Raw genomic sequence first — 22,387 nt, 5'->3', positions numbered from 1 at the left:
CCCGTTCTTACAGGATCTTTCTCCGTCCGCTGCGATGTCGGAGATCTGATGGTTTACAGTACTCCTGATCTTCATGGTACACTCGTGAAATGGTCGTATGGGAAAAATCCCCATTTCATCGCTTTCCCGGAGATGCTGTATCCCGTCCATCATGAGCCGATCATAAAACCACGTTCAAATTTGCTTACATTTTGATTACCTGACACTGTAGCAGCAGTAACCGATCTAACAGCTGCGCTTGGCAGTTGTTGTTTTATATAGGCGTTGCCGACCGAAGCGCCGTATTCTGCCTGTTTACATATTTCTGTATTTGAATACGCGTGCCAGTACCAATTTCTTTGGCACTTCAGTTTTTTATCTGGTTTCTTTCGTCTTTCAGAGATAATGAAGTAACGTAACAGTTGACAAATAAAGCCAGAGACAAGAGAAATGGGATTTTTCGAGCCAGGAAAAGTGATTAAAATTATACAGTGGTGCTAAATGTTCGAAATTCCCAAGAAAACGGGGAAACACGGGTAGCAGTATGTACAAGAATAAAGAAATAACAATAAGAACGGAAGACCAAGAACCAGGAACTCAGATTAGAAAATTAGTTAGGGTTATAGTCCTTCACGCCTATTGTATACTCGTGCATTGAACAAGCAATAACGGAAATAAAGCTAATATTAAAACATGTGATGGAATTTCAAGCTGAAACATTCGTTTATGATATCATTCTCCTAAGTGAACACGAGGATGAACTACAGGAGTACTTAATGGAATGAAGACTCTACTGAGCACAGAATGCGCACTGACTGTATGCCAACGGAAGACTAAAATAATGAAGAGTAGTAGGAATGAGAATACTGAGAAACATTATCACCAAAATTGGGGAGCACAGGTAGACAAAATGAAAATTCTGTACTGTGGAAGCAAAATATTGTATGGCTGATAAAGCAAGGAAGACATAAAAAGTCGATTAGCATAGGCAAAGAAGTCATCTGCGGCCAAAAGAAGTCAAAGAATACAAAATTTTGGCCTTAATTTGAAGAAGAAATTTCGAAAAAATGTGTGTCTAGAGCACAGCGTTGTTTGGAAGTGAATCGCTAACTATGGGGAAACCAGAAAAGAAGAGAATCGAATCGTTTGCGATGCACCGCGTTAAAAGTATGTTGAAAATTATGTGGACTGACAAGGTACGAAATTATAAACTTGACCGTAGAATCAAAAAAGAGAGGAACATATGGAAATGACCGACCACACTAAGAGACTGGATAGTAGGACTTAAGACATCAAGCAATAACTGTCATAGTACATTAGACAGTTATAGGGGTTAAAAGTTGAAGGGGCAGACAGAAAATGTAATACGGCTGTCTCAGGGTGTAGTAGTTCATGGGTGGACAGCCAGATGTCAGTGTCCAGTGGACTCATCATCAGGTGAGCTGATGTGCTGATTGCTTAATGGCTAGCAGAGCGATTTCATTTATAACTCTCAGATTAAAAGATTCATACATAAGAGTAATTCGTGGCGGGCAGCACAATACAAGTTATAACAGTGAAGACGCCCCCAATAAAATAAGAAAGTGATTGAAGATACTGCTAGGATTCCGGATATACTCACTAAGCTCTGCAGCATAGACGTCCGCAAGGAAGGGCAGTAGGGGCGCAAAAAAGAAAGGAAGTTTGGTTTTAACGTCCCGATGACATGGAGGTCGCTAGAGACGGAACACAAGCTCGGATTGTGTCAGGGATGGGGAGGGAAATCGGCCATGCCCTTTCGAAGGCACCACCCTGGCATTTACCTGGAGCGACATAGGGAAATCAAGGAAAATATAAATCAGGATGGCTGGAGGTGGGTTTGAACCATCGACGTCCCTGATGGGAGTTCAGAGTGCTAAACACTGCGGCACATCGATCGGCAGTAGAAGGCACTTGCCCTACTCCTAGAACATGGCCGCAATGTGTTCATTCGTTACATAATTCTCACACATCTCTTTCAGAGTCTCTGCGAAGCTGCAAGTTTATTACAGATGAACCTGACGGGAAATACGGCAACCTTAGCAGTCTCCAAAGTTTGATTTAAATTACCTGACATTTGCCATTTGTGAGTAAAAGTCACGCCGTTGTCACGGCAAGTACTGTTCTGCCGGCAGCCGGCAGCTTTCCACAGCGACAGAAGATCACTTTAAAGTCTTTATCTGCTACAAAAGTAAATGTGAAATTGGCTTATGGTCCAACACTCTGTATTGCCTTTAAGTATGTCAAAAGTATATATTTTATCACGTCATATATGGAAAACTATTGGACTAACTGAAATATCCTTCTTTTATTTTCGTTGATTACAAAAAGATCTCGCTTACCAGCATATATTTTCGTAGTTGCGTACCACATTGCTTTTGACATGTACAAGCTTCGCAAAAAGTCGTTTTTCAAGCTTTTTCCGTTTTGTCATTATTTAGCTCGAAATAAATGTGATGTTTGAAGTTTCTGTCTACTACAAAAATCAAGTAAAAATAATGAAAGTCAGAGTCTCCTCTCTTCCCTTCGTTCAACCATTTCCATTGTACATCATAAGGTACGCAAAACTACACGAATCTTTTACAGCAACTGCCACACACAGTACTTTGTGCAGCGGAATTTGCAATATAGTGACAGTCGACGGTTCTACGCTCCCATTGTGTATTGTTGTCGGGAGTACACCAGTCATATGCTTGCTTGTTTAAATGGGACTATATACTCATATATCTTGGGTTCTTTCGGTTTTCACACAGTTCATGGGAAATTATGCCGATTCTTAGACGCAGCGCGATTTCAGCACTATTGTACGATCAAGGTCGATACGAATTTGAATGAGTGTAGAACCAAGTGCATCTAAATACTGTGTATATTTGTGTACATAGGTCAATAATGTACGTTATGGGAAGAGATCTGATATGGCTGCCACAAGGCAGTGTACTGCAACTACGTAAAACATAAAAAAATTACGTGTTCGTAAACGTTTTGCACCGATCACTAAATTTCCGTCATTTCCGCTAGCAGCTCCAGCACTGCATCAAGCTACACTTGGTCCACAATATAATGTTCTTGTAACACCTCCACCTGATGATGAACCTGCAGTGGCTCAAAAATGGTTCATATGGTTCTGAGCACTATGGGAGTTAACTGCTGTGGTCATCAGTCCCCTAGAACATAGAACTACTTAAACCTAACTAACCTTAGGACATCACACACATCCATGCCCGAGGCAGGATTCTAACCTGCGACCGTAGCGGTCGCGCAGTTCCCGACTGTAGCGCCTAGAACCGCTCGGCCACCCCGGCCGGCTTCAGTGGTTCGAAAACATGTTCATGGCTGAATAAATTTTTGTGTTCAATTTCTAGATTTACGGCTACGAATATTTTCGCGACAGAGTTCTTGCGTAAAAAGTTTTCGGTTAACGTGCAGCGTCAAATTCGGATAAAATTCCAAGCTTTCGGTGATACCCTCCGTCGTCGTTGTTAGGAACTAAAACAGACTGCTGTGAACTGGCAAGGTTCCCTCTTCTACTCTGCAGTGCAACAACTATTACGATACGTAAAGTCCTAAACGGGCAAGGAATCAGACCAGTCTTCCGGACACGTAGAAAAATAAAGGAATTGTTGTGATTGGTTAAGAATAGTCTCTGGCTGAGAGTGCCGGAAATTTTTCACATTTCTTGATAGTGTGGCAAGATTTACGTGAGACATTCTACATTGTACATCGTTGCGTCGAGCATCAACGTCACCTTAAAACGGGCATTTAGATAAGTCAGCGGCGGTACAGCACAGCCTGTTAAATAAGTACAAGATTTTGTTTGAACAAACGAGAATACTAGCTCATGCATCGTACTGTTGGTGTTCTGTGAAACAGTTGAAATTAGATTTTGTGAAACAATATCAATAAACACATTGGCTATGCACTTAGAAATGTATGGAGGCGTGCACTTGACAGGGGAAAAACATAGAGGAATAGTTGGCGCAGTTCACTAGGTGATGGGATGGATGGCCCTGCAAGCAACGCTAGATAGCGCAAACAAAATCAATAGACATAGAGGGAGCCAGTTGTGAATGCGCCTTCATGACTTAAGACAGCCAATCGGACGCTGTCCTGTGGTTACAAAAACGGAACGTTGCCACGTCACGACGTCCGCCTGACGCATCCTTCCTTCAACACCGTCCTGCATATGTCCCAGTCCATCATGCCTGCTCCGCGACTTTAATCCTGCTGCAGGTGTGCTGTCCTCTCATCCCTCCTTTACGTCCTGAGCACTGCACGCATTTCCAAATTGCCACCGCGAACCTACCTCCTGCAATTTGCTGATAACATCACCTATCTAGCCGCTCATCATACCCTTCAACTCTACCATGTTTCCTCCAGCGTTACGTGAATCGCCTAGTCGAGTGGTGTAGTACTTAGAATATCCAAACAAATTCGCATAAAAGTCAAGCCACCGTGTTTGAACCCACCTTTCTCCGTTTCCGTCGTCTACATATCCATCTCTCTGTCTACAACCAACACATCTCTCCCTGTCTAATACAGTAAAGGATTTAGGACTAACTCTCGACAGAAAACCAACATTGAACTCAGATCTCCTTACCACTCAAGACAAAGCACGAAATCAATTAAAACTACTAACGTGCGGCACCTGGAATCTACATCCTTCTAACATTATCCTCACCTATAAATGCTCCATCTGCCCCATCGTAACCTACGCTAACGTTGCCTGGATCTCTGCCTCGCCTAAATTCTATAAGCCCCTTGAAATCGTGGAAAGACACGCACTCCGCCTCACCTTCTGCATACGCGTACCTTCCTAAGCTCGCATCCTGTACCAACTTATCCATTCTCCACCACATCTTCATCTCTTCCTAGAGCAGCTTCGGATCCGATTCGTAATAGTAAAACCCAGTCCCAGCACCCAGTTTCCCACCCAATAACCACCAACGCCGGTACTACGCTGCACCACTATATCCACATTCCTCCTTCCGTGCACCTACGTGCCTTAACTATCATCTACCGCCGGAATTTTAACCAACTCCCATTCACCAACGATGAAACCTGTCCCGAGATATACTCCAATGACAAAGCTCCACTTCACACCGTCCTTCCCTTCTTCCTCCTTCATGCACCTTGCTGATTTCTTGTTGCTTCCTACGGTTCTACAGGGTCCCAAAGTCATTTTCATCTTTGCACCTCCATCATGACAATTTTTTCAAGTGTCACCTGGCGTCAGAATAACGCCATGGCAGCATTCACATTCATCAGTGACAGTATTTTAACTGTAGTACAAAATATTGAGATAGGTTTTAAAAACCATCAGTATTTTCCACCGATGTGTATTTTACAAAATCTTCGTTTATTGTCACCTGTTTTTATGTAAAAATTCATTAATATCGTCCAAAATCATCTGTCATTGGCATCTTTTACATATTTGAACCATTTTTAAATAAAAAGGGAAGCATTCACAACAGTCAGTTTTCGTTCCTGATGACGATGATGGAGGGTAGCATTGAAAGCTTGAAATTTTATCCGAATTTGACGCGGCAAGTGTGAGAATTTATTACTCATTTTCTGACTATATGTCATAGTTCAGTAGTTACACTGGAGTTGATAATAAATTAGTAGTTACTGTTGTACCTCAGAATGATATTTGACCTCAAGGTTAAACATATCCTATAAGTGCACTTACTATAACTAAGAACATTATATGAATGAAAGTGGTAGCATCCTTTTTCATATTAATAAACAAAAGGTTCCATAGACTAATCAAATATGCACACTGTGTAAGTATCAAAGTACTCTACTTTAAAAGTAGCAAGGGATAATTATCATTCATTTACCGTTCAATTAATTTCCTATTCTTCCTGTTCTTGGGACATGGCACGTTCTCAAACTCACCGAATCATTTATACTACAAATGACAGCTTCAGAATTTTGTCCCATTATGGATAAATTTCTGCGGACTCCCGTGATGCGCAGCCACAACAGTCGCTGCAGCGCGAGGTTAGAAATATGAGGTGAAACGGTTAGGAGCAGCAGTAGAGGAGTGCCGGCGGCCTGTCAGCGCGGTGGCCGCCCTCGGCTGGCTGCGGAGGGTGCGTGCCGGTCCTCCATTGTGGGCCGCTGGCGCGCCGTGACTCGCGCCATTACCGGCGACACGGCACGTGCTCTTTCCCAGGCGCGCTCACACACTTGCCGCCGCCCCTGTCCCTACTGTGCGACAGCTGATAGCACTTACCAGAGATTACGCATTCCCTCCTTTGGCAGCCCCGCACCAAATGATACCTCGTAGTGGCGGAAAGGGGAACTCGGGAGTTACTCGCGGGCGGCGGACCTTGCACCCTCGCAGTTCTTCCCCTTCCCGGAGGCAGTCGCTGGATGCTTGACAAGTGGTCTACTCGCACCCGACAGTGCACAGTCATCCGATGCTCTTTTCCTTACTCATGCTTCTGTAGAGTATACCGAGTTCCGCGAAGGACTTTATAGCGTGTACATCTGAAGCATTATTCATAAGCCCCACGGCACAGGTTACTTTATACTATTCACAGTTATTCTTTTTCCTGCTTCAGTCATAAACAGAGTGACACCAAAATGACTGCTGTATGCTTCTGTTCGACACAGGAATGAACGAAGGAAGATTGGGTTTAAGGTCCCCGCATCACAAGATCGGATGGAGTCACGGATGGAGAAGGGAATCGGCCGTGCACTTGCAAAGAAACCGTCCTGGCATTTGCCTGGAGTGGTTTAGGTAAATCACGAGAGACCTAGATTTGGATGGCCGGACGCGTAACTCAACCGTCCTTCCGAATGTGAGCCCAATGTGATAGCCGCTGTGCTGCCCCCACTTCCTCTGTTCGACCCATGAATTCTCTGCATGGATGCAGAAGAGCCGCGCGGGATTAGCCGAGCAGTCTCAGGCGCTGCAGTAATGGATTGAGCCGCTGGTCCCGGCAGAGGTTCGAATCCTCCCTCGGGCATGGGTGTGTGTGTCTGTTTTTAGGATAATTTAGGTTAATTAGTGTGTAAGCTTAGGGACTGATGACCTTAGCAGTTAAATCCCATAATATATCACACACACACACATGGATGCAGAAGCAAAGGAAACCACTGCATTAAAGATAGATAACGTGTGCCTGAAGGACATGTGGCCTGTAATTGAAAAGTGCTATCATGATCTCTCCGTTGCCAAAAGATTCCGGTATACCCCCCCTCCCCCCCCATTCGGATCTCCGGAAGGGGACTGCTAAGCGGGAGGTGACCATGAGAAAAAGACTTAATAATCAACGAAAGGATAACGTTCTACGAATCGGGGCCTGGAATGGCAGAAGCTTGAACGTAGTAGGGAAACTAGAAAATACGTAAAGGCAAATGCAAAGGCTCAGTCTCGATACAGCACGGGTGAGTGAAATGAAATGGAAAGAAGACAAGGATTTCTGATCATATGAGTATACAGTAATATCAACAGCGGCAGAAAATGGTATAACGGGCGTACGATTCGTTATGAAAAGGAAGGTAGGGCGGAGAGTTTGTGCGGGCCGCTGTGATCGAGCGGTTCTAGGCGCTTCAGTCCAGAGCCACGCGGCTGCTACGGTCGCAGGTTCGAATCCTGCCTCGGGCATGGATTTGTGTGATGTCCTTACGTTAGTTAGGTTTAATTAGTTCTAAGTTCTAGGCGACTAATGACCTCAGAAGTTGAGTCGCATAGTGCTCAGAGCCATTTTGAACCAACGGGGATTCCATTGTCAAAAACACAGGAGAGAGCGGATAGGTGGAAAGAGGACATTGAAGGCTTCTGTGAGGGGAAAGATTTGAATGGTGTGATACGAGAAGAAACAGGAATCGATTTAGAAGAGATAGAGAATGCAGTATTAGTATCAGAATGTAAGAGAGCTCTGGAGGAGTTAACATCAATAAGGCAGAAGGAAAGATTTTATCAGAATTTCTAAGTGCATTGGGGGAAACGGCATCAAAACGATTATTCACGTTGGTGTGTAGAATCTATTTGTCTAGCGACAGACCATCTGAATTTCGTAAAAATATCATATAGACCATTCCGATGACTGCCAAGAGCTTCCAAGTGCGAGAAATAAACCACAATCAACATAACAGCTCGTGCATCCAAGTTACCAACAAGGATAATATAGAGAAGAGTGGAAAAGAAAGGCACGAGAAAGGCAATTCTGACGTTGCGGTTGATAAAGGAAGCAAGACTAAAGAAAACCCAAGACAAGTTCATAGGATTTGTCATCCTGGAAAACGTCTTAGACAGTGTAAAATCGTTCAGAATTTTCGAAAGTCTGAGAAAAATAGGGATAAGCTACAGGGAGAAACGGGTAATATGCAATATGTACAAGAACCAAGAGGTAAAAATAAGAGTTGGCGACCAAGAAGGAAGTGCTTGGATTAAACAGGGTGTAAGACTGATATGTAGTCTTTCGCCAATACAGTCTGACAACGAAGAAGCAATGATGGAAGTAAAAGAAGGGTTCGGGAGTAGAACTACAATTTAATGTGAAAGGATGTCAGTGATACGATTCGCTGATGACATTGATACCCTGAGTGAGGGTGAAGATGGATTACATTATCTGCTAAACGGAATGAACAGTGTATCGAGTACAGAATATGAATTGAGAGTAAATTCAAGAAAGAACAAAGTAATGAGAAGTAGTAGAAATGAGAAAAGCGAGAAACATAACATCAGAATTTACGGTTACGAAGTAGATGAAGTTAAGAACAACACAATAACCAATGACGGACGGAGGGAGAAGGACATGATAAGCAGACTGTCGCTGGCGAAAAGGGCATTTCTGGACAAGGGAAGTCTAGAAATGCCTCAGAATGTAAGTGTGGAGCACAACTTTGTATGGTAGTGAAACTTGGACTATCGGAAAATTGGAACAGAAGAGAATCGAAGCATTTGAGATGTTGTACTACAGACGAATGTCGAAACTTGGGTGGACTGATAAGGTAACAATGATGTGGCCCTGCGCAGAATCAGAGAAGAAAGAAATATGTGGTAAACACTGACAAGGAGAAGAGATAGGATGATAGTATATCTGTTAAGATATCAGGGAATGACTTTCATGGTACTAGTGGGAGCTATTTGTAGAGGGCAAAAACTGCAGAGGAAGACAGAGATTGGAATACATCCACCAAATAAGTTAGGACATAGGTGGCAAGTGGTACTCTGGGATGAAGAGGTTCGCACACAAGATGGGCGTCATCAAACCAGTCAGAAGACTGATGAGTCATGTTGTAACCCTTCTTGCATGTAATACGTTCGTATTCATTGTACTTACCGGTAAAAATGGTAGATAGCTTTGACGCATTACATTTGAAATCTGGTCACTGCGTTTTCACTTTAGTCTGCGAGTTCATGAGATACTGTTATCCTTGTTTTAATGCCCCGAAACATTCACCCTTTTTAATGAACACTGACAGATAAGTCAATAACAACGTAATGTGATTTTTTATTTTATATGCTGTCATGACGAGATACCCTCTTATAGTGCGACCGAATAACGAAAGGGGGAATTAACCACGATAACCAGAAGCCATAGCCATTATAACAAATCTCATCTGGCTACTCACGGTGTTATCGAATCAGTAGAAGCCGTTCGTGCAATGCAATTGGTCTTGTATACGGTATCCTAAGACACGCAATAAGCTGGAAGCGATCTTTTATGATAGGTAACTATCGACGTTTCCGTTGCAATAAACACGCGCATTGAAGCTCCACTCCAACTTACACCACTATATGCTTGAAAACTGCATTTACAAATAAAACAATTTCTCCGATGAAGGCAGATTACTCTCTTTCTTCTTAACGCATAGAGAAACTGAATGTAGCTATCTTCCGAATGACGTTCTTACCATTTAATCAAAACACAGAGGAGCGCAAAATCATACGGTAAGAGTCGTAAATTATGTAAATACTAAGTATTTATACATTACGCATAAATATTATTTTGTGTCTCATATCTTATATAAAAGTGCCCTTCAAGGGACCGTGTATGACCTTAAGTTATGACACCGTTACAGTAGCAAGAAAAGTAATTACAAATTCAAATCAACACCCATAATATTGTTTAATGGGTGGCAAAGCATTGGAATAAACCATCTGGAGACTTAGACGAATAAAAAAAGTGGATAACGATTTGCATGTGTTCAAACTAAGGTGTGAAATCAAACCAAAAAACTAACCTTGCTCCATGAAGAGCAACTGCAAAGTATTTTACAGGAATAAATATGAAAAATAAGCAATAATCCTAGAAGATGTAGCTTCTGTAGCTCCATTTCAATATCACAGGCGTCTGTACTAAATAGTTCGGCACGTCCCAGCAGGAAACCGGATCATGTACACACAAGTAGGCAGACCCATCAGTCATGCGCAGCCTGACTAACCAATTCTCCGTGCCAAGCAGTAGTACTGGACGGCTAACCTCATAGCTTAAAGGGCGCTTAAGACATGCCTTTGCGGTCTCAGCCAAAAGGAAGGTACTGTATCTGAGGGAAGACTGAATATACCGAGTGGTTACAATGAAAACGTAGCTAATCACAGAGTCCCCGTGTGTGGTGTAATTATCGTGTGGCTGTGAAACGGGTATATATCCTAATGCATTAATGTGGAACCGATTTACGCTGAAAAAAAATAGTTCCAATTTTGGTCAACAAGTGAAAATCTCGCGTAGTGAATGCAAGAAAAGATTATAGGGATTATAGAAATATTTCGATATGTAATGGATTAGGAACGGCATGTTGGCAGGAAGGGTCAATCAAGTGCGAAAGGTATAATGTTGATTTTATTATTCCCGTTGCTTACACAATTTGTTCTATATGAGGACTGGGGACTTCGACAAGATGCTGTACAGCGCCAGATTTACCCTTGGTGGCCAAATTGGAACTAATTTATTTTCAGCGTAAATCCCTTCCGCTTTGCCCGCATCTCGTGGTCGTGCGGTAGCGTTCTCGCTTCGCACGCCCGGGTTCCCGGGTTCGATTCCCGGCGGGGTCAGGGATTTTCTCTGCCTCGTGATGGCTTGGTGTTGTGTGCTGTCCTTAGGTTAGTTAGGTTTAAGTAGTTCTAAGTTCTAGGGGACTGATGACCATAGCTGTTAAGTCCCATAGTGCTCAGAGCCTGCCTTCCGCTTTAACGCATTAGTATACCTACTCAGTTTCGGTGCTACAGATAATTATAACCCACACTGGACCACAGTGAAAAGCTGCGCAGCTGATATGTTCCTTTAGATACGTAAGTGCTTATCGGTAACCACATGAAAACATTGTAGGTAAGGTGTCTGCAGGATACGGCTTTCAGCTCCTAGCAGGAATCACAAAGAGGCTAGCAATACTGAAAAAACTGCTGTGCCACGATTAAGTACAGGCGTAGATTTGGGGAATTCTTGTAAATATCGCGCCACTATGCCTGGAAGGCAGTAGTTAATGAACCGATTGGCACATTGGATGGCAGGCGCGGACGATGTTGATATTTTGCAAACGATTCTGAGATTCTGAAAGGCATGTTTACTACACCGCTTGCAGGCTAGAAGGTATAGCCGGTGAGGCTGTATATACATGTAAAGGAATCAAGGCAGCATAAGGCACCGACGTGCTATGAAGTGCAGTCACAACAGCGCCTAGTAATCTTTGTCTAGGGGCCGAATCGGGCTGAGGTAAGCTGACGTTGTAATTATCAAAGATCTCTCCACTTATCCCCTCCAGATGAATTACGTCAGAGGCGTAGGGAAAAGTATAAATAAGCGAGCCCGGAGGCCCAAAGCGGGCAGTAGTGTCACCATTTTGTCGCCTCCAAAACCGGAGAGAATTTGCAGGCCCATCACGACGATCCTTTGGAAACCGGCGGCCAGCTGGTCCTCTAAGACTGCCGCCAACCTCCGCTGCACGGACGTGTCATTACTGTGGAGGGGCGCGTCTCACCTTGGAGCTACACCGGTGCGAGGTGCAAGAGGGCTGCTAGCCTTTGGTCTTTGGGTGGCATCGTTCGGCGGACTGCAAGCGGCCGTCTGCAGGGGTGGGGCCTCCCGGGTGCAGAGCTGTCGCCGGGCATTGGACGAGCTGCCCTGGGCGGACGTCAGAGCTGCTAAGGCTTAGTATAAACGACAGCGGTCGGCTGCTTCCCTTCGGCGCTCTAGATGAGAGACGCTCAGTAGCTCGGTAAGGGCTTTTGTTGAAGTTTCGAGAACATACCTTCACCGAGGAGTCAAGCAGTATATTGTGCCCCCCTACGTATATCTCGCGAAGAGACCATGAGGATAAAATCAGAGATATTAGAGTCCACTCAAAGGCACAACAACAATCTTTCTTTCCACGAACAATAAGAGACTGGAATAGAATGGAGAACCGATAGAGGTACTGAAATTACCCTCCGCCACATATCGTGGGAAGGCTTGCTGAGTGTGGATGTTGATGTAGATGGGGTCCACAAGTCAGCCATGTTCTGGGCTGACGGGCACAGTTAATGCACGCGGTGGCCGCTCTGCCGTGAAGGGAACTGGTTCGCTACGTCTGCAATGTTGGGAGACCGGACGCCGACGCTGCAGCTTCCGGTATTGGCGTTGGTGCTGATCCACGCACTATGATGCACGCCGCCATCGCCGAGTTCAGTGAGATGCCCGCTGTGCACCTTCGATGTAATAAAGTAAATGACACGCTTGACTGTGTTTCCCTGCACACTTCAACATGCATCATACCTGTCTCTCAAACCACATATTTCGATTGTTCTTATCTATTACAACCCCTGACGGGGTGCTGGGGATTGTAACAGTTTGGTTTCAGGAAGTGGTCGTTTCGCTTTCCAACATAATAAGTTGCGTCGTAAAGTGTCCGTCCACGCGCAACACTTCGTTTTGATGAGAGACGTGGTTTTGGTAAGTGGTGAGTGAGGCAGTGGCACTTGACGTAGGTACCAGCTTAGAAAAATGTGTTGCGATTAGCCTAAGTTTTATTTATATTATTTTTTAAGCTTGGTCTCGATGTCAGAGTTAATTGTGTGAGCTAGGGTAGAAGATGCTTTGATTTACTTTTGTGTAGCAACAGGAACCCGTGATGTTATATTTTTTTAGAGGTAATTGTGGACGGGATGATTTAGTGACAGTGAGGTGCTCATTTTGCAATTTGTCAGGGCACGAGTTGCCTTGTACCAGAGGTGTAGCAGCTGTTCTGTATGTAGGCGCACTTGTCATCTGTCTAGTAGTTGTATTGAGTGCAGATGTGCTTTGATTTGCCAGAGGAATTAATTTGCACGTTACGTTTCTTCTATGTAGAGTCGACTGAGAGTTTGTGTTTTGTCTAGCTTTTTAAAAAATGCCGTTGTATTAAGGTGGAAGTAGAGAGCGCAAAATGGTGGAATCACAAGCTACATCCGCACATGCAGTTGCTTCTTTAGCTCAGCAAGTGAAAGCGTTGAAACAGCAGTTTAAGAGTATGGAGGAGAGAAATTTCGAACTTAAACGTGAGTCAGAGGTTTTTTAAAACAGTTTCATCATCAATCGCAATCAGTCTCAAAAAAATGGCTCTCATCACTATGGGACTTAACATCTGAGGTCATCAGTCCTCTAGAACATAGAACTACTTAAACCTATCCAACCTAAGGACATCACATACATCCATGCCCGAGGCAGGATTCGAACCAGCGACCGTAGCGATCGCGCGGTTCCAGACTGAAGCGCCTAGAACCGCTCGGCCACATCGGCCGGCTTCAGAGACTCAGGAAAGTAAATTTGGATTGACAGTGCCTTCTGTTCCGTATCACCTGGCAGAGGTCACACTGATTAATCTCTCCTCGGTCAAGGCAACAGAGGACGAGACAGTTTTCGTTAAAGATGTTATGGACACTAAAGAATCACATGGGTGGTCAGATAAAGTAACCCTGTATGTTGCTAATATGCGTTTGGTGGGGGACGTAAGAGTTGTCTACCACGAGACACTGAGTAAAGCTCATACGTTTCATGAGTGGGCCGGCGTATTGTGCTACCGGTACCAGAAGCAGAAGAGTGTACAATTTTTAGGGAGTAATCTAGTGCGTTGTGGATGCAGCGCTACGAGTCTGTAGAAGTGTTCCCGGACAGAATCAGTAAGACAAAGGCAAAGGCATATGTACAGACCCAGAGTGCAGAAGGTAATTGAGTACTGTTAAAAAAGGCAGAAAATAGAGTGGTAGATGGGTTTTTGAGTGGTATACCCACTAAAATGTTACAGTGGGTACGGATGGAGAACCCAGAAAACTTAGTCGGCTATTAGGACGCAACATTTATAAAGAAGGTGGATATGGCCAATAAGCAGAGAGTGGACAATAGGGTGTTCGCTTGTGAAGTTTAGTGTCATACATGTGGTCGGGAGAGGCATCTAAGAAAGCAGTGTGGGCATCCATAGTGCTATGCACGTGGCATAGTAAGCCAGTGTGCATTTGACTGTAGAGGTACGAAGGGTGGAAAGCAAAGGCAAGGGTAGCAGGGACTTAGTGGGTGACAGGAAACAGAAGTTTTTATTGGACACGAGTGCAAAAGTGTCCGTTATCAGTCTGGACCTCGTGGAAAAGAGGAGACTGGGGCCACCAAGGTATAGGTTACGTGGGATTGGCGATAATAGGTGGAATCATTGGGTACTACAATACTGCAATTTTCAGTCGGGAAAACTAAGTTCAGCGAACACTTGGATGTGTTACCACTCTTAGGCGAAGGTTATTCAATGATTCTCTAACTAAACGTTCTCGTCAAGCATCACGCTAAGATTGATCTCTTGCAAAGCACAGTGGAACTCATTGGGACTTCGTTCCAGCTGGGGGTAACAATTTCAACTGAGGTAATGGCGCGAGGTTCACCTGTCAAGGGGGCGAGATCAACTAAACTGCGTACGTTTTCAGTAAAGATCGATCAACAGGACAAAATACCAGCAGGTATGGGAAAGATAGGGTAGTTTTCAGTTTGCCAAGGGAAGCATTATATGTGGCTGAACCACTCTTAAGCAATGAAGAGTGGGATAGTTTGAGTTGTTTTATCCGCAGGAATTTAGTGCTTGCGAGTGACATTAATGGTGAACAGATGATTCTGGTTAGTGTGGATAACTTTATCAAAGGATGCAATAACAGCCACTCTGAAAGTCTTGGAAGATGAGGACTTCAATAGGTCGAGCCTAGAGTAAAGGCCAAAGAAAACAGTCGGCAGGGAGGGAAAACAGATCGTTTGAAGGGCAGTGATCGAACGGCTATGGAAAACTTGTTGTTGAGGTTTAATGATTTATTTTGTGCGAATGGAAGGTTACCAGCAACCCTGCTGATGCAACTTCATTTACTGATAGGGGATTTTGCACAAAATTATAGGAAGCCATACCATGTAGCAAAACAGCTGCAATCATTAGTAGAAGAATTTATTGAACAACAACTACAAGATGGGATCATGGAACCGAGTAATGGTCTCCGGAGCGGAAATATTGTGATAGTCCCAAATAAGTCAGCGAACGGGACATGGAAATACAGATTTAGCTGTGACTACAATTGCCTAACCGCATGAACCATTTTGGATGCTTACCCAGTTCCAAACATCACGGAACCTTGGATAGTTTGGGTAAGTGCTCTTTACAACTATGGACCTCAGGTCTGGATACCATCAATTGGAGGTTGCGCCTTAAGATAGGCCGAAAGCAGCGTTCACTGTCCCAGGACGACATTTTCAGTACAAAGGTATGCCATTTGGACTAAAGAACGCACCTGCAACTTTGCAGCAGTTGTTAGATGGGGTACTTAGAGGATTAAAGCCAAAAATTTGTCTAGTCTACCTCGATAACATAGGTGTCTATTCTAAGGATTTACCGGAGCATGTGAAACATTTGGGGATATCTTTAGTAGACTACGATCGGCACGTTTGACGTAATGTGTGGACAAGTGCCATTTTGCTCAAACTCAAGTAAACTGTCTGGGGCACGAGATTACTGAGGGTGCCGTACAGACCCATTCTCGACTTGCAGACGCAGTTCAAAATTATCCGATACAACTAAGCCGCCACAGCCATTCATAGGCCTCTGTAATTATTATAGGTTGGTGAAAGACATTGCGAAAATAGACGGACCCTTGTACAAGCTACTGAAGAAGGGCACAAAATTCCATTGCTTGTATGAATGTGAGGAGACGTTTGAAAAATTGAAAGAAATATTAGTTTTAGATCCAGTAGTGGTTTTACTGCATTTCGAGAAAGAGTTCATCCTTTCATGTCATGCTTCAAATGAGGCAGTCGGTTTGTTTTGGGACACATGGAAAGTGGTCAGGAACATCAAGTAGCGTACGTTCAAAGGCAGTTAAAAAAAGCGGAGCGTAACCACTCAACAACAAAGAAAGAGATTTTTGTGGTCATGAATAGTATTACACATTTTCGGTGATATCTGTATGGCAGGAATTTTAGGGTCGTGACTGATCATGACTCACTGAAGTGATTGCAATGTTTGAAAGAACTATCTAATAGGTTAATTCAGTGGCGCCTTAAGCTTAATGAATTCGAGTATGAGGTAATCCGTACGCCATGGATATTATACTCAAATGCAGATTCGTTAATCAGTTGGGTAGAAATGTTAAGTAGGCTAGGTAAGAGCTTTGAAGAGTGGCATCAGGAGAGCCAGGTATGTCACAGACACATCTCGGTGTGCGCGAGGATTTGTTGTGTAGAACGACGAGATGTGAACCACATGTGGTGGTTTCAGAGGGTTTTCGGAAAGAAATTTTGCAACAAGGTCACGACCATATGTTGTCAGATCATGGAGGGTGACGTGTAACAGAGCAGTTTTCGTGCAGGAGGGGAAGAGGGATGTGGAATAGTATTTTAAGGACTGTGTGCCATGCGCGCAAAGGGACGACATTGTGCATTAGAGAGTGCGGTTTAGAAGGTTTCTAGAGGCGTCTAGTCGATTTTCTATGTTGGGATTGGATGTCCTCGGGCCATTTACCCTCTAATAAAACACCCGCGGGTCGTCAATCATTTTTATTGATTTCTGGCAATGCACTGCAAAACAAGCTTTAATAAACGAAGTTATATGGGTATTTAATTTTGGGCCGCCCGAGACCATAATTATGGACCAAGGTGCGAATTTTGTCTCGGATTTAATGAAGCATCTAAGGCGTATGTTACGTATAAGGATGTTACGAACTAGTCCCTTTCATCTGTAGACTAATGGGAGAAAGGACCGCGTGCACTAGACAATTGCAAAGATGTTGAGCTATTACGTAGGCTCCAGGCAAGACGATTGGGACGACTATTTGCCTTATGTACAGTGTGCCTATAATTCGAAGGTTCATACTGTGACGGGATTGTCATCATTTTGAGGTGGTGTATGGCAGGAAAATTCTGTTCATTTTGATGTTTGGATTCCTAAATTACAACCGACGGGGAATCGGCGAGGAAGTTTGCCAGAAGAACTAGAGAAGCTTGGAAAAATGTGAAAAAGGCAAACGCGAAGCTGCTAGAACGCCAGGGACAACCAAACAGACTCATGGGCAAATTGCTGCGATACTGCGTGGGGCAACGGGTAATGGTCACTGGTCCCTACACGTCAAAGGAGAAAACGGAGAAAATTTTAACAAAATACCAGGGACCTTATCAGGTCGTGGAAATGACCTTATCGGTCAATGTCAGTTTTAGCCCTGACGACGACCATGGAGGTAGTGTTCGAAAGCTAGGTGTTTTATCCTGAATTGACGCGGCATGTACACCGAGAGATTTTTATTCAAGAAATACGTCGCGAAAGACTTCGTAGCCAACGTCAAGATAAAGTTCCTCACAAACACGTCTGTTATACACGTCAGCCGCCTAAACCTTTTAAAGGAATGGTAGAGGGGATACCAGATTGACCGGAAACCAATCAAAAAATGAAAGTGACAAAGAGTAAAGAGAAGGAACCTAGAAATGGAGGGCAGCGAAAGGTGGGCAATGTACGGTATAGGTTATGGTCTCTTAAGTAAGTTGTATAATTGTAATTTGTTGTTTTCTTTTAATTTTGTATAGTATATCAGGGTGTTTGTATTTTTATTGCCATAGGAATATTTGTTGTTTTCTTCGGAGTAGTTAGTTTCTCATGTCGTTATTACCGATGTTTTTTTTAATTAATTAATTTTTTTTTTTTTTTTTTTTTTGATTGTGCATCTTCGGAACGGGGTGTGTGTGACAGAGTAATTTTTGGTCTGTCCCGGTGGCCAAGTACGGACTGATAAGCAGACATGTGAAGTGAGTTTGTATCTGGGGAAGTAAATGTGACGAATGTGGGAAGGAGCTTCTGCCATCCCGGAAGTACTTCTAGAAGGTGGGTACTCATTGGTTGTACTCCATATTCACTCCGGAAACTGTATGGTTGAATATCTACAGCAGACCGGTAGGATTGAAAAAACTCGAGCTTCGGGAAAGCGGAATGATCATTAATGGCACGATTTGTGTGGTAGTAGGGACGGACTTTCGTCTTCCGGTTGCGCACACAGGTTCATTTGTAACACATTGTCACGGAATACGTTGTGTTGGCCAGAAGGATCTCTGAGGGTATTAACATTCAAAATTTAAGGTATTTAACTGACACACTCAGTCTATAACTTATGCAGTCCTCGGACAGGTTAATAGAGCACCAGTAAGAGGGAATTTCGATGGAACAAATGTGGCAGCATGTACACCATTTCCGGGAAGAACAGCAGCACAAAGTATTAGTGGTGCACGTAACAGCCACCTGTTGTGGCGTGTTTCTCGCAGGATTTTGCATACTGTAATTCTGGGTAAGACGCAAGAGGAGACTGGTTAAGGACGTGCCAACACACCATTTACCAGTGCAATAGCTGACCGGCATTCGTCGGGGAAGGGAATACTTTTAAGGTCATAATTAGTATACAGGGTGGTCCATTGATAGTGACCGGATCAAATATCTCACGAAATAAGCATCAAACGAAAAAAACTACACAGAACGAAACTCGCGTAGCTTGAAGGGGGAAACCAGATAGCGCTATGGCTGGCCCGCTAGATGACGCTGCCATAGGTCAACCGGACATCAACTGTGTTTTTTTTAAAATAAGAACCACAATTATTATTACATATTCTTGTAGTACGTAAAAAATATGAATGTTTTAGTTGGAGCACTTTTTTCACTTTGGAGTAGATGGCGCTGTAATAGTCACAAACGTATAAGTACGTGGTATCACGTAACATCACGCCAGTGCGGACGGTATTTGCTTCGTGATACATTACCCGTGTTAAAATGGACCGTTTACCAATTTGGGGAAAAGGTCGATATGGTGTTGATGTATGGCTATTGTGATCAAAATACCCAACGGGCGTGTGGTATGTATGCTGCTCGGTATCGTGGACATCATCCTAGTGTCCGGACCGTTCGCCGGATACTTACGTTATTTAAGGAAGCAGGCCGTGGCAGACGTTTCACATGTGGCTGAACGAAGTGTTCGTCTACAACGGCCTGCAACAAATAATGATGCCCAAGTAGGTGTTTCAGCTACTGTCGCGGCTAATCCGCACATCAGTAGCAGACAAATTGCGCGAAAATCGGGAATGTCAAAAACGTCGGTGTTGAGAATGCTACATCAACATCGATTGCACCCGTACCATATTTCTATGCACCAGGAATTGCATGGCGACGACTTTGAACGTCGTGTACAGTTCTGCCACTGGGCACAAGAGAAATTATGGGACGATCACAGATTTTTAGCAGCGTTCTATTTAGTGACGAAGCGTCATTCACTAACAGCGGTAACGTAAACCGGCATAATATGCATTGCTAGGCAACGGAAAGTCCACGATGGCTGCGATAAGTGGAACATCAGCGACCTTGGCGGGTCAATGTGTGGTGCGGCATTATGGGACGAAGAATAATTCACCCCCATTTTATCGATGGCAATCTTAATGGTGCAATGTATGCTGATTTCCTACGTAATTTTCTACCGATGTTACTATAAGATGTTTCACTGTATGACAGAATGGCGAAGTACTTCCAACATGATGGATGTCTGGCACATAGCTCACGTGCGGTTGAAGCGGTATTGAATAGCATATTTCATGACAGGTGGATTGGTCGTCGAAGCACCATACCATGGCCCTCATGTTCACGGGATCTGACGTCCCCGGATTTCTTTCTGCGGGGAAAGTTGAAGGATATTCGCTATCATGATCCACCGACAACGCCTGACAACATGCGTCAGCGCATTGTCAGTGCATGTGCGAACATTACGTAAGGCAAACTACTGGCTGTTGAAAGGAATGTCGTTACACGTATTGCCAAATGCATTGGGGTTGACGGACGTAATTTTAAACATTTATTGCATTAATGTGGTATTTACAGGTAATCAGGCTGTAACAGCATGCGTTCTCAGAAATGATAAGTTATCAAAAGTACATGTATAACATTGGAACCACTGAAATAAAATGTTCAAACGTACCTACGTTCTGTATTTTAATTTAAAAAACCTACCTGTTACCAACCTGTTACCTACCATATGTATGTGACTATTACAGCGTCATCTATCACGAAGCGAAAAAGTGGTCCAATTAAAACATTCATATTTCTTTACGTACTACACGATTATGTAATTAAAATTTTTGTTCCTATTTAAAAAAAAAACGCAGCTAATATCCATTTGACCTATGGGAGCGCCATCTAGCGGGCCAACCATAGCGCCATCTGGTTTTCCCCTTCAAGCTAGACTAGTTTCGTTCTTTTTGGTTTTTTCGTTTGACGCTTATTTCGCGAGATATTTGCCCCGGTCACGATCAATGGACCACCCTGTATAACGGTATGAGAAGGGATCCACGGTAGTAGTAAAATGTGAAAATGTGAGCGGAAGTCGTGTACGGTGAATTCGGGAGACTGTCATCAATGTGAAAATTATTGGAGTTAAGGTAGAAGAGTGGGAGGACGATACCGCGTCACGAATAAGCACAGGCGTGCATTTCTTGTAAATCTTGTGCAGCTATGGCTGGAAGGCAGAAGTTAAGGTACGGATTGGTACATTGGATGGCAGGCACAGGTGATGTTGATATTTTGCAAACGTTTCTACAAGACGATACCGCTCGCAGGCTGGAAGGCGTGGCCCAGTGGGCACAGTATACAAATATGAAGTAATCAAGGCAGTACAGGGCACTGACGTGCTGTGAATAACCCATACGTTGCAGTTACAACAGTGCGTAGTGACCTGTGTGTAGCGGCCGAAGCGGGCTGAGGAAAGCTGACGTAATTATCAAAGAGAATTCCACTGTCTCCTCCAGAGGAATTACGTCAGATGGATAGGGAAAATACGTATAAACAAGCGAGCAAGGAGCCTCAAAGCAGTCAATTGTGTATCCACCTTGTCTGCACCTTGAACCGGAGAGAATAATGATGGACATCGGCTGTCAACGGGCCCGCTGATGCTACCTCCAACCTCAGCTGTACGGACGCATCATTGCTGTAGCGGTGTACGTTGCAGCGTGGAGATACATCCACACGAGGGGCGAGAGTGCTGCTAGCTTTCGGTCTCTGCGCGGCATCGTCCGGCGGCCTGCAACTTGCCGGCCGCAGGACACGGCCTGGGGCCGGAACTCGCGTCCCCCCGTGTGCAGAGCTGTCGGCGGGCACTGAACGAGCTGCCGTGGGCGGACACCAGAGCTGCTAAGGCTTACTACAAACGACAGTGGTTGGCTGTTTCCCTTCGGAGCTCTAGCTGGAGTCCACGAGTCGCGCTTCAGGGAACCGTCAGCGCTGTTCCGGGCCGTGGGCACGGTTAACGCACGCGGCGGCCACTTACTCGTGAGGCGAGTTGCACCGCTACGTCCGCAATGCAGGGCAACCGGACGCTGACGTTGCAGATTGCACCATTCACGTTGGCGGTGAGCCATGTACGCTGCGCGGTGCCATCGCCGAGTTCAGCGCTAGGCCGGCTGTGTCTCTTCGATGTAATAAAGTGAATGACAACCTTGCCTGTGTTCCTCTGCACGCTTCGGCGTGAGTCGTCCATCTCTCACAACCATACTTCTCGTTTGTTCTGACATATTGCGAGGTGTTGTAAACTTGATATGATGTACACATTTCCAGAACTATCACAACAAAACAAAAGTAAGGCCGGCCGGAGTGGCTGAGCGGTTCTAGGCGCTACAGCCTGGAACCGCGCGACCGCTACGGTCGCAGGTTCGAATCCTGCCTCGGACATGGCTGTGTGTGATGTACGCAGGTTAGGTTTAAGTAGTTCTAAGTTCTAGGGGACTGATGACCTCCGAAGTTAAGTCCCATAGTGCTCAGAGCCAAAACAAAAGTAAGCCTTTCACATCCATGCAACTACCTCACTTTCGTTCCAGTTCATATCCTCTCGTGTCTATACACCAAGATGGTCATGTGGCTTCACTGAATCAAAAAGCATATTATTTTTAGT

This window comes from Schistocerca cancellata, chromosome 1 (assembly GCF_023864275.1).
Source record: "Schistocerca cancellata isolate TAMUIC-IGC-003103 chromosome 1, iqSchCanc2.1, whole genome shotgun sequence".
NCBI classification, from domain to species: domain Eukaryota; kingdom Metazoa; phylum Arthropoda; class Insecta; order Orthoptera; family Acrididae; genus Schistocerca; species Schistocerca cancellata.
Note: the sequence above shows the minus strand (reverse complement) of the source record.